This window comes from Prunus avium, chromosome 2 (genome assembly GCF_965620075.1).
Source record: "Prunus avium chromosome 2, drPruAviu1.hap1.1, whole genome shotgun sequence".
Lineage (NCBI taxonomy): Eukaryota > Viridiplantae > Streptophyta > Magnoliopsida > Rosales > Rosaceae > Prunus > Prunus avium.
This window is the reverse complement of record NC_142285.1, coordinates 10,724,584-10,738,524: the sequence shown is the minus strand read 5'-3', so window position 1 is coordinate 10,738,524 and position 13,941 is coordinate 10,724,584. Positions and strand designations below refer to the sequence as shown.

Genomic DNA, 13,941 nt, shown 5'->3' with positions numbered 1-13,941 from the left:
AAGTTAATGAAAATCAGGAGGAGATATCAATTAGGGGGAGCATCCCAATTCTACTACACACAGGACATATGCGCATTGTACTCTTTTTCCCTTCGACTAGGTTTTTGTCCCACTAGGTTTTTCATAGCAAGGTTTTAACGAGGCAACATAAGCGTGTCCAACACCATATACTGATCTAGAAAAAAGTTGCACTCTTTTTCCCTTCTTTTCAGCTTTGTCCCATTGGGTTTTCCAAGCAATGATTTTAATGAGACAACAATGTTATTGTATGGTGGACATCCAGGGGGAGTGTTATATAAATTCATGGAATGTGGATAACCACCATTATATCCATTATCTCCACCTTTTGTTATTTTGTAACATATGTTATTAGTATAGTAATTAATAGCCTTTAACCTATATTTAGTGGGTTAATTTTCTATGATTGTAAGCCTATAAATAGGTACTTATCAAAGATGAAGATAACAAGTTTAAAGAACAAATTCTTGTTTTTCCGTTCCCTTATTTCTCTCTACATTTTCCCCTCTAGTTTTATAACATATTTGGTTTTTTTAACTTCCTTACTAAAATGTTACTTAAATTTGAATTTAACTTGTATGGTTGTAAGATGACTTGAGGATCTTATTTGTACTTATGTTTTTAGAAAATATTTACTAAATTTCATTATTTTAATTCACATAACAATTTTTTTTGTAACTTTTAGTGGATATTAAGAAATAATTACTTTTCTTTTAGAAAAAAAAAATCAATATATTGATATAAAAATTTATAAAATATCCCCGACTAAAGCATCATAAATGATAGCAGGTGGGTCTTGATACCAAGATGATACGTCATTCACAAATAATGTATAACAAGCTAATCTATGCGTTATGATATTGGCTTCTATAAAAAGAAAACAATGAATATCACCACTTAAATGTCTTGAAAATTCTCTAAAATCCTCAACCAAACGACTCAAAAATTAGAAATAATTACATATTTAACAAAACTTCATTTGTGTTTTAAAGAAATTATTATACATCAATACCATACTTCAGTGCCACACTATAATTACTCGTTTGAGACAATTGTATTTCACTTTTTTTTTTTTCACTCATCAATTGTTTCACCTAAAGGACAATCCGGAGTCCAATTTCCTTACGCATGAAGTGGCCCAATAAGAAGAAGATATGTGGTACCTTTTAAGAAGAAGATAGTGATTGAAATGAAATGAACAAAATATTTTAGGCTATGTTTGACAAGAGAACTTTAATATTGAAGGATTTATAGTAATTGGTCCTTGTAGTCTTGTCAAAGTCCCATTTTGATCTCCCTAGTTTTAAGTTTTTGTGGATTACTACCCCATGTAGTTTACTAGTTTTTTTGTGTTTTTTTTTTTGTGTTTATGTAGTTTACTTGTTAGTTTTTGGTCAACAGGGATGCGTCCAAATTTCAAGCATTCATTCAGAATAAGCCCTTTTCATTCTACATAAATTTTCTTCTTGTTTCTGTTTTTTTTCTTCTTTCCTTTTCTTTGTTTTTTGTTTTGTTTTTGTTTCTGTTTTGTTCTTTGTTTTTTGTTTTGTTTTTGGTTTTGGGATACGACGAGTGAATTTGATTGCTAAAGCGCGTTTTTCTTCTACAGTTGAAGTATGAACACTTTTCTATGCGTATGGGACTTGAACATACCTTAAAAAGAATTGTTGAAAGTCTTGAGACTGAGTCAAAAACTTTTCCAATTATTATTACCATCCCCTGTTATTATATGTTGAAGAATGACAAACTACTTTGAGAAAAACTTGCCTAACTTTGACCCAAGCCTAACTGCTCTTTGAATTTCAATTTGGTCTTGGAATCTCCTTTCTTCCAACCATTCTGTCTCTGCCAGGTCTCCATGCATATCACTTCAACTAGCACACTATGCACCTTGGGCACTTTATTTATTTATTTTGAATGTAGGACCTCGGGTCAAGGGTAAATGATTTTTAACTACTTGAGCTACAAGCCCTTTGCTGCAACCTGAGCACTCTTATGCAAGAAGATTAATACTAATTTTCCTATTTCAGCTTTATCGTAAGGAAGTACGAAAGCAACGGCATAAGATTCATAGAATAAATCAGAATGAGTGTTGTTGATAGCAAGAACAGTTGAAACCAATCTCTGCAAACTAGCCAAGGAAACAAGCAAAGGGTAGCTAAATATATCAAACCACCACATATATAGATGTCTCTGTATACATTGCATAACCTATATGCCAACATTTAAACCGGAAACCGGAAAATGTTTTCTAACATTCAACAAAAGTACTGAAACTCACATTTGGGGTTTTCCGGTCCTTTATTGGCCCTACTCAATACTGCAACTAGATAACCTTATACTCAGATGAGAAGGTTGCAGCAAGAGAACCCCCAAGTTGTTGAGGGTTATAAACATCTAACAAGTCAAACAGATAAAATGAACTAAACATAAAAAGAAGCTTCACCTAATGCTTCCAGAACTGTGTAAACTGCCCACACATAGATTGGAGCAGTCAATATAAACATCTAAACAAGTCTGAAAGATAAAATGAGCAACTAAACTTAAAAGGAAGCTTCACCTACTCAGTCCACAACTGTTTGAAGATAGCTTTCACCACCCTCCCTCCAACACATGTATTGGAGCAGTCAGTACAGGAAAAACCCAACTTCATGGGAACCAAAAGGATGCATCTTGCTTTGGCGGGTCCAGAACATTATAGTCAGCTGGTGCCAAGTGAAGTGGGGAGTCAAATCTTAGGTCAACAGTATCATTGGGATTGTCACCAAATGGAGAATCAAATATTGTGCACTGATCAAACTGAACTTCCGTGGATGGGAAAGCTTGACGATGCATAGGCATGGGGGTTGTTTCAGACATGTTGCATCCCATATCCACAGGAATGGGGGTCGGTTCAGACATGTTGCGTCCCATATCCACCCCTTGACCAAAGAAATTATCATTCATTGCAAAACGAAATTCCGCCTGCTGCTGGTTGTGGCCTTCTACAACATTGAGGTTTCCAGGATTGGAGTTCTTGTTCTGCTGAATATTACTATCATAAAGTGACATAAGCTCAGATATCATTTTCTGTCCATCATCGGCCAGTCCAAATCCTGAAGCATTAAAACTACCTGCCTGGCTCACTGGTTGTTGAACAGCTTGTGTTGGTTGACCAAGGGGTAGAGAGAAGACCGCAGATTTTTCATTGTTAAGTTGAAAGCTGGACATTCCAAACACTTGTAAAGAATTACTCCGGTATGCACAATTCAACTGGTGATTGTTTCTTGCAGTTATGTCAAGAAAAGCTAGACGATAATCATGATATGGGCATTGGGGGTATTCGCAGGTGTAAATGTTCGGATTTAGCATAACTGGTGGCTCTTCATCCAGCTGCTTCCTCTTTTGACCAAAATCCGAGTTGATCTCAATGAGCTCTCCCTTAATCTGCTGTACCGGCCTATCTCTTTGTCCAGCAGTACCAATGTTGAAGTGATTAACATGAGGTTTGCAATCCTCTATTTCAACATTTTGTTCATCATCAATCCCTTCAACATCATAATCACTGGTTCCACTGATCGCGAAAGAGCCACTACCACCAGTCAATAGAGGAGGACATCTATCAGGATACAAACTCCGGGCCAAAGCTTCCTCCTGGTTTATAATGGCTAGCCAAGTGGCGCTCTCCTTAGCAGTCATTTTGTCCTGCAGACATTTAGACTGACGAACAAGCTTGCGGATCTTGGCAATATCTGGTGACATGTGCTTTATCACAGCCGTGAGAACGCCAACCTTCCACGCCTTCTTCAGATCATGAGGCTTCTTGTATGGAGGAGGACCCTGATCCTTGGGCAGATTCAATTGAGGCCACCATACCTCATTACCAGTAGGCCACCAAGGTGGGGCAACACCCTTCTCCAATGGGAAACGTCTTTGGGGTGGATCACAGTGTTGCATCAGAGCAGACAAAAGTGAACCAAGAGTGGTGTCTTGGAGCTCCTGCAAGGTGTGAGGAGTTGATGCCACTCCACTCCAGTCTTCATCCTTTCCAGGGATTGAATGATCTGCCTGATACTTGGAAATTGCAGCTGGGCCATTACGATCAAATCTTACTTTTTCTTTCCACCATGCTCGGAGATTGTCAGAAGCGCCACTCACTGGTTTTCCTTTTTCAGGGATAATCCCATAAACGAAACCCTGAGCTTTGCAAACTTCCATCATTTTCAGCATATATTTCAGGATTCCGTCTTGTGCCCGTGACATCTTCTTCCTCCGAGCTTGCTCCTGTGATTGACGCTGCCTTGCGTTGTCAACTCTTTCCTTTCCCTTATTTTGTTCTTTCAGCTTCTTCAATAGCATTCGATCTCTCCACATCCTCTTCTCAAGCTCGTCAACATCCATTTCTTCATCACTATAATCCTCCTCTACTGTTGCCTCTGGTTCATGCTCTGGAGCTGCGTCGACGCTGTCGCCTTCCCCAGAGGTAGTCGAAAGAAAGTCAAGCTCACCACAGAAACCCATTTCCTCAAAGATCCCCATTTAGCACCGGCACGAAGAACAACCCCGATTATATATTTATGGTATATAAATATATATAAAAGAAGGGGTAATCAATGCAGTCTACGACAGATTCTGCACACTTCGCTCACTCTTTAAAAGATTTCCAATCTTGCGCACAGGTATTAGCTTCAAAACTTTAGAAGCAAAGGTTTCCCAATAAGGGATACTCAACCGCGAAGAGTAAATGAAATTCAATATTCTGCCAATGAAATAAATAACAAATAAGTTAGTTAAACCCACAATTAGTATATCATAGATCAGGTACATTGAACTAGCAATAATAACTTTCATCTAGTGAAAGAAAATACAAGGTAAGGTACATAATTTCATAACTACGAGTAATTACAAACATAAAAAGTAATACGCTAAACAAGTCAGAACCACTTACAAAAGCACCATATATTAAATGGATGAAATCAACAAAGGATCACAATGGGTTTCCTTATTTTCACATTCAAAACAAAACAAAACAAAATCCTAACACATGGCTCTAAGTCACTAAAAGCAACAAAAGATGAGGTTCTCGAAAAACCGAGAAAAAAGAGAAAAGTGTCCATCAGTAACACAAACAACATGAGATAATCGCTATAAAAACCAAATTTAGGTGACACGTAAATACCCTGCAAATGTGAACCACTAAAGCAGAAAGAACAGAGCCAAGCACCCCCAGATCTACGAACACTCAGATTCATTTTCTTCACAATTACATGTTACTCAGATTCATTTGCTTCACAATTACATGTTACTCAGATTCATTTGCTTCACAATTACATGTTATCATTGAGTATTGACAGGACCAAGTTTCAGGTTTTATTTAATTTATTGTTTTTGGTTTACACAAACGGCTATAGCTTATAACGCAGGTTTACAGCAAATTTTCCACCTATCTAAGCAACATAATTCACTTATTAATTCTTTTTCATCATTCAATATAAATCCGGAAATTCAGGGTAGCCATCTTTTGGATCAAAAGGCTAAACCTATCAGTCCATCCAGATCCAAACATACAAAACCTGAATTCTAATACAAGAAATTAAAAGAAAAAAACGCTAAAATAAAAAATCATATAGAAAAAAAAAACATACATATACATATAAACCATAAACCAACAGGCATATCAAACAAAACGCAGACACAAACTATTACAAATTTTTACAAATGAATAAGAAAAACAACTCCAGACAGTGATGCATATCAGATACAAAACAGCAAGCAGATCAACCATCAAAAACCATGAAACATCAAAAGATTGAGAAAAAAAAATGTTTTTTAACAAAATTCAGCAGCCATGAACAATAAGAAATGAAACGAGTACTTTAAATAAAAGAAGCAGAAAATGAAGGTACCATCAAGCTCCTCCAGCACTCTCTGATTGCTCGGAGAGAGAGAGAGGTTTTTTTTTCTTTTTCTTTTTCTGGTCAGAAGAGAGAGACAGAGATACAGAGAGACAGAGAGACACAGAGAGAGAGTTTATTAGTGGGTTTTCCGAGCTTTTTTTTTATAAATGGAAGAGAAAAGATAAGAACGGTGGTGGGCTTGCAGGGACAAGAAGGATATGAAGCAACAGTAACTTTTTCATTTGGAAGGTGGCCTCTTTAACTTGGGTTAGGTGACGTTTTAACCGTGGTTAAGACGTGGGTAACCTTTTTAGCGTTTGGATATTGAAGACTAAAAAGGTTACACTTTTTTTAACTTAGACAACATAAATGATAAGTAATTATTGACGTAATATACGATTACGTAGAAGAAAATCTAATACTCATATTGCACGTATGTTACAACAAACGAATACTAAAATCATTAAAAACGTCTGATACGCTGTGTTAAACTCCATCACTGTGTGATTGTGATGAGTTTTCACATAATAATTTGCGGAATCCATAAATAATAGCTAAAAACTGCTTGACCGAACATAAAATATCTATGAATTGACCAAAATGGTGGGATGTAACGCATGTTTGGTGAAGCAGCAGTGACTTCAGGTCGAGAAAAAGTGTAGAAGACACTTCAGGTTAAGACGTGAGATTTTTCTTCTACACTTTTTCTCGACCTGAAGTCACTGCTGCTTCACCAAACATGCGTTACATCCCACCATTTTGGTCAATTCATAGATATTTTTATGTTCGATCAAGCAGTTTTTAGCTATTATTTATGGATTCCGCAAATTATTATGTGAAAACTCATCACAATCACACAGTGATGGAGTTTAACACAGCGTATCAGACGTTTTTAATGATTTTAGTATTCGTTTGTTGTAACATACGTGCAATATGAGTATTAGATTTTCTTCTACGTAATCGTATATTACGTCAATAATTACGTATCATTTATGTTGTCTAAGTTAAAAAAAACTATTTGTCTAGAAGTATTTATCTTCCAAATGTTGAAAGGTATATCAACGTTGAATCATCTCTTTTTATTAATTCAGAATAAAAGTAAGAAAAAAAAACAATCACACATGCATGGCAGCATGATCGTATCTACTACATACGTTGTCGAATTAGATAATCGTCGTCCAGCCGTTTATGCAAGATTGAAGCTTTTTAGGTATGATACTCGGACTTTATAAATCCAAAGTGACTTTATTGGCTGCTTTTCTTTTCTTTTCATACGAGTGATATTAAGTAGAGACTTTAACACAAGATTTCCAATATTAAATTGAATATTTTTAACCACTTGAGTTATAAATATCCATGCCCTAAATAGAAAGCAAACACTGAAATGGAAAACAATTGCATAAATGGAAAAAAAGCGTTCAAATGGAAAACAAGCACCTGAGAATAGAAAAAAAGCACCTGAAAGGAAAACTCTCTTTCCTGGACGGTCCAAATGACCAATTAGATATGTTACTTTAAATAATAATATTTAGTCATAATGGAGCGGGATTTTACTATAATAGCCTTGCTGACCTTTAAATTCCTAATTTGGGTTAATACCACGTATGAATGAGACAACTAAATTGGGAGGTCATATTTACCCTTATTTATTTACCTCTATTTATTTACTTAACGGCCGTCAACCACCATTAACAACCTTTAAAAAATAAAAAGTAAAAACAAAAACCACGTGCTTGACTGTTCTCTTTTTTTGTCCTTTTTCTATTCCCTCTTTCCACCTTTGCATACAGGAATTCTGCAGTCTATTTGGGCTTGACCTTCTTGGTCTGTGGTCAATCTTGTCTTGTGGGCCGCTTGCTGTTTCTCTATCAGTCTTTGGGCGTTTACTAAAGATTGCGTTCTCAGAAAGAAAAAGAAAAACGCAACAAAACAAAGAAGATGAGTGGAAGATTTGAGTAAATATCCAGAAAAAATGGGCAAATTTTCCCATGATAAACTTCATTGCAGAAAGGTTTGGAACAGTTTTGATGAGAAAACGAAATATACTTTGCAATAGTTTGTTAGATTGATTTAGTTTGTAAAACAAAACTTTTAAAAAAATAAAAACCACTTACACACAGAAATCAAAGAGCAACTTCATTACACCCTTCAAAAATGCAAGTAAGACATCACTATGAGATTCAAAATACCAAACCCAAAAGAACAATAAAACTAACAGACTAATATATAAAAAAACTAAAGCAGACAGAAATTTCATAAACCACTCCCCTGAAACAACTTATAAACCTAAATGAACATTACTGTCACCACCTGAAGCTATGCCACCGTCAAACCCACTGCATCTAGCCTACAGGCAAATGCAAAACATGTGATGGATTTGGATAAAACAAGGTTTCCATCTATTAAATTGCGGATAACAATGCACAAATATGCCAATCGAACAATCATGGCGAAAAAAATTCGGTAAACTCTAGCAAACTCCTTCAAATGCAATGTATAATTAAATTTAGAGAATATGCAAACTTTTAGAGGGAGGGTTTTGGGAGAAGAATTTGACTGAGGCATTAGCCGAAAAGAGGTAGTTGTGAAGTTCAATTTGAGCATGGCTTAGAAGAAACCACCACAAGGGACTTCTTATTCAAAAATCCCCAAGGTACTTATTCACTAACCCAAAAAAAAAGGGGAACAAGAGATGAGAGAGGAGGAGGAGCAGTTACATTATAAATTGTGTAATGGTCAATTAACGCAAAATAGGTCTAAGAATAATCTATATATTTTATTATTCTTCTCTCTAGGAGGTATTTATAGGGTTATAAATATACATAAGTCAACTAGGAATATAAATACAATCCCATCTAATAAGGGAATTACAATTAATTACAAAATTATCTCCTAATTCTAGGAAGAATTCGAGCCAACACTCCCGCTCAAGGTGGCGCATAGATATCTCCAATGCCAAACTTGACAAGTGAGTCATGAAACGCTGGACTTGATACTGCATTTCTCAGAATATCTGCCAGCTATTCAGTAGTCTTGACATGCAGAATCTATATAATATCTTCCTCCAGCTTCTCATATGTGAAATTACGATCAATCTCCACATGTTTAGTACGATCATGTTGTACCAGATTCTCTGCAATCTTAATTGCTCAATGATTATCACAAATATAACTTCATGGAAGTTTTAGGCTCAAATCCCAATTCCCCCATGAGTATTCGCAACCATAAGAGTTCACAAATGCCTTTAGTCATGGCCCTGTATTCGGCATCTACACTAGATAAGGCTACAACTTTTTTTTTTCTTGCTTTGCCAAGTAACTAAATTACCTCCCACAAATGTGAAGTAGCTAGAAGTAGACCTTCGTTTAACTCTTTTCCCACCCTAATCGGAGTCTGTATATCCTGCAATATCCACCTGTCCATGCTGAGAGAACATAAGACCTTTCCCTGGCGCAGACTTTAAATAGTGTAGAATCCTCATAACCTCATCCATATGATTGTCACTTGGATTATGCATAAATTGACTCACAACACTGACTGCATAAGCAATGTCAGGCCTTGTATGTGACAGATAAATAAATCTACAAACCAACCTCTGATATCTCTCCTTGTTTGCTGGTGTCTAATATGGGGATTCTTCCAAGCTGTGATTCTGTTCAATAGGTGTATTCACTGGCTTACAATCCAACATGCCAATTTCCTTCAATAAATCCAGAACATATTTCCTTTGAGATAAAAATATACCATGCTTGGAATACCCAAAATATATTTTAAACTTCCCAGGTCTTTCATATCAAATTCAAAAGCCAAATAAGTTTTTAGCTTTCCAGTTTCTTCAATGTCATCACACTTGCACAATCATATCATCTACATATATAATGAGTGCAGTTACTTTACCATTATGCCTTTTATGAAATAAAGTATGATATGAATTACTTTGCTTATACCCATACTTCTTCATGGCCAAGCTAAATCTCCCAAGCCACACTCTCAGAGAATACTTCAAGCCATACAAGGCCTTCTTCAACTTGCACACCAAATCTATCTTACCAAAAACATTGTACCCAGGTGCCATACTCATATAAAATTCCTCACACAAATCACCATACAAGAAAACATTCTTCACATCATACTGCTGCAAGGGCTAGTCAAGATTTGCAACTAGTAATAGTAAAACTCGTATAGTATTTATCTTTGCCACATGTGCAATGTTTCTTGATAGTCAATACCATAAGTCTGAGTAAATCCTCTTGCAACTAATATGGTCTTGTACTTGTCCACCATACCATTCGGTTTATGTTTAATAGTGAATACCCATATGCATCCCACTAGCTTTTCCCCTTTGGCAACGATACTAATTCCAATGTTTGATTCTTCTCAAGAGCTCGCATGTCTTCAGTCATTGCATCATCCCATTTAGAACCTCACAATGCATCATGTACTTTAGTAGGGATAGTTATTGCAAACATTTGATTCTCAAATGCCTCACAAGCTGGTGAAAGTCGATGAGTAGAAACATAGTTTGCAATTGGATATTTTTCCTGCTTAGAATTATCAGGTGAGTACCTATCTGGAGGCTTCCTAAGGGTATCCTTTAGGAGTAATTGATACATGTCCCTGTCATTTTGTATAGCAGGTATATGTTTAATGGCAGAATTATTAGTATTAATATGATTTTCTAGACTTACCTTAGGAATACTAGCAGGAGGAATATCATGATTGTGTACTGTAGGAGTAGAGGAGGGGAAAGTAGCATCATAAGCCAAAAGGTCTGCATAAGACAGTGAGGGCATCACTGCCGGTATAGTTGGTGAGTCTAGTATTCTATCCGCTGTCAGTGGTTCCGTCAACTCGGGTTCTATCACATCTGATGATGGTACATCAACTAAATATGGTAGCACAATCATCCAATTCGGCTTTTCCACGCTTACAATCTCCTCCTCAAGAGGAGAATTAGACACTGATTGGGAAAAATACATCTCTATTTTTGAAAAAGTAACATCCATAGTGACAAAGGAACACCGGGAAGGTGGATGATAACACCAGTATCCGTTCTAGTGTGGAAAGTAGCCAAAAAACACACAATTAAAAGCAAAAGGGTTAAGTTTAGTACATAGATTTTTATAAAGGAGGACAAATACAACACACCCAAAAACTTGTGGAGCGAGGGTCAAATGAGAAGGGAGTGTAACATCGGCAGAAAATTTCTCAAAAGGTGTCTTAAACTGCAAAACACTGGTTGGGACACGATTGAGGAGATACATTGCAGAGGTGATAAAATCCTCCTAGAAAGTAAGGTGCATGTGGGCACCAATGAAACTGGCTCGAGTTATCTCTAGAATTTGCCATTTATCCTTTTCGTAACACCGTTCAGTTGTGGAGTTTGAGGACAGGTTGTCTCATGAATAATACCATAATCCTGAAAATAAGCTTGTAACATATGATTGCCATATTCACCTTCATTGTCAGAACCAACAACCTTCAAAGTAGTAGAAAACTGAGTCTGTACCATTTTATGAAAAACACGAAATCGATCATAGACATCACTCTTATTTTTCATCAAATATAACCATGTCATACGAGTGAAATCATCCACAAAGATCACAAACCACTGATATCCAGAAGCAGTAGAAACATTGGCAGGACCCCAAACATTAGTATGAATAAAAGCAAATGGAACATAGGTTCTATTAGAACTTAGCATATAAGTAGCCAAAATGCAAGTGTCACACTTAAAATCCGAAATAGTACAATCCAAAAATAAAAATGGAAATAAATGTTTCAGATAATCAAAATATGAATGGCCTAAACGATGATGCCATAACCAAATATGATTTTCTTTATCTTGAGCAAAGCCCTTTACTGATAAAGTCCTTCCTGTGCAGACATCATCCACATAATAAAAGCCTCCCCTTTTAGTACCACGACCAATGATCTCCTGGATGGTGATATCTTGAAGAAGACAAAAATAATTGGTAGATCAATACAAGACAATTTAATTGTTCTGTCACTTGAGGAACATATAAGAGATTATTTGACAATGCAGGAACAAATAAAGTATGCTCCAAAGATAATGAGGGAGTTAAATCAAATGTTCCAGCTCCTGTAATAGGATAAGATACACTATTTTCATTAGCCACACTCGACCGGTGTGGAGTAGTATGCTTCTGAAAAACAGATTGATCATAGGTCATATGATCCGTGGCTCCAGAATTAACAATCTAGCCAGGGTCATTCTGAGAATTGGCAGTAAGAAAGGCAGAACTTGCAGTTGCTGATTGTGGGAAAAGAGTAGGATTTACCATAGAGACAAGAGGTGTAGACCCTGAAGGTGGTGGTGGTGGGGGACTCTAGGTCGCAGGTGGCAGTAGTGTGTCGGCACTGATAGGTCGTGGTGGTGCGACAATACCGGTCATCACAGTTGCCTTTCCATCACGCTTTGCACGTTGTTCACGAGTCTCACGAGCCTTACGTTCTTTCATATCATTCCACCACTCTGGATATCCATGCATCTTAAAATAGTTCCCTACAAAATGCTTGGAACTGATACAGTGAGTGCAATTGCCACCTGTGGAGCTTTGATTCCCATTAGTTGATTGTGAAGGTGCTCGGTTTTGAGTCAAAGATGAGGACCCAGTGGTTCTGACCGCCATAGAAACAATAGAAACATTGGAATTAGTGCTCTTATTAAGCATAATATTTCGACGTTGCTCCTCACGTTTAATAGTAATAGAAAAAGTCACGTATAATAATATTTTGGATTAGGAAATGGTTCTGTGCGAAGATTTTCACTGCAAATACTGTCATAGATATCATCAAGTCCAGCCAAGAAAACATAAACACGATCCTCCTCAATCTCTTTCTATCTTGCCTGAATAGCATCTGCTTGTTTGACGGTAATAGGCTTTATGTAATCTAACTCTTGCCAGATAACACGAAGATCTGCACAGTAAGTAGCAAGAGGTTTGCTTGTCTGTCTCATCGACATAGCCTTTCGAGATAAATCATACACCAGAGATCTATTAGCTCCCTCAAAATAGGTCTTTGATATAGCATCCCCAAATGATCTTCGCTATAAGAAAACAGATGAATAGGTTCATTACATTGGGTTCCATAGCACTAATCAGCCAACCTTTCACAATAGCATTCTCTATCCGCCACTTCTCATAGGATGCACCTGTTGAACTGGGTTCGATAGTACTCTCTATCAGATAGCCGTATTTTCCATGTTTAGTGACAAATGTGTCAATAACCTTATACCAAATAGAGTACATAGTATAGTAGGTGTCATTAAGCTTGACACCAAAGGGAATAGCAACATGTTTCGGTGAGAAACTCATTGTTTGAAGGGTCATGGCAGGTGTTGGTGGTGTGGTTCTGATCGGAGAATCCACACCATCAACCAAAGAAGATTCCTCAGTTCCTCGAGTCATGATTGTTTGTTACCCAAAAACAAATTGGTAAAGAAACCAAAGAAGGATATAAAGAACTGAAGCTTGATTGGGTTTAGTAGAGAAACCGGTGTAGAAGAACAATGTGTGATATGTGATGTTTGACCTGGGTTGTGCGACAGAGTCATAGTATGCCGATGAGAGTAGGTGGCGTTGAGTGCCGCATATAGGGTAGGGTTTTTTTTGTTGTTGTTGTTTAGGTGCGGAAGCTATAGCAGGATCCTAGAAGAGCCGCTCTGATACCAAATCAAAATAAGTCTAAGAATAATCCTTATATTTTATTATTCTTTTCTCTAGGAGGTATTTATAGGGTCCCATATATGTATATTTTACATAAGTCAACTAGGAAAATAAATACAATCCCATCTAATAAGGGAATTACAATTAATTACAAAATTATCTCCTAAATCTAGGAGGGATTCACGCCAACAAATTTCGTGAATGTGGACATGCTCTAGTCTGGTTGTCAATAGATATGTTCCCTAACCAACTAGCCTAATCTACATATGCACATTTGACAATGAATTTCTTACACTATTTCTTAAATCGATGACATGTTGGTGACACGAGGACAAAAAAATGAATAAAGAAACACA

The 13,941-nt window shown here is 36.7% G+C and overlaps 1 pseudogene across 1 annotated transcript; it reads right to left on the bottom strand.

Moving 5' to 3' along the window:
• Positions 1 to 2,173: 2,173 nt before the first annotated feature.
• On the bottom strand, positions 2,174 to 6,082 carry LOC110774366 (ETHYLENE INSENSITIVE 3-like 1 protein pseudogene; annotated as a pseudogene). Its single transcript, XR_015833792.1, has 2 exons — positions 5,904 to 6,082; positions 2,174 to 4,756 (listed from the first exon to the last, which is right to left on the bottom strand). The product of XR_015833792.1 is annotated as an ETHYLENE INSENSITIVE 3-like 1 protein pseudogene (transcript).
• Between the last annotated feature and the right edge of the window lie 7,859 nt (positions 6,083 to 13,941).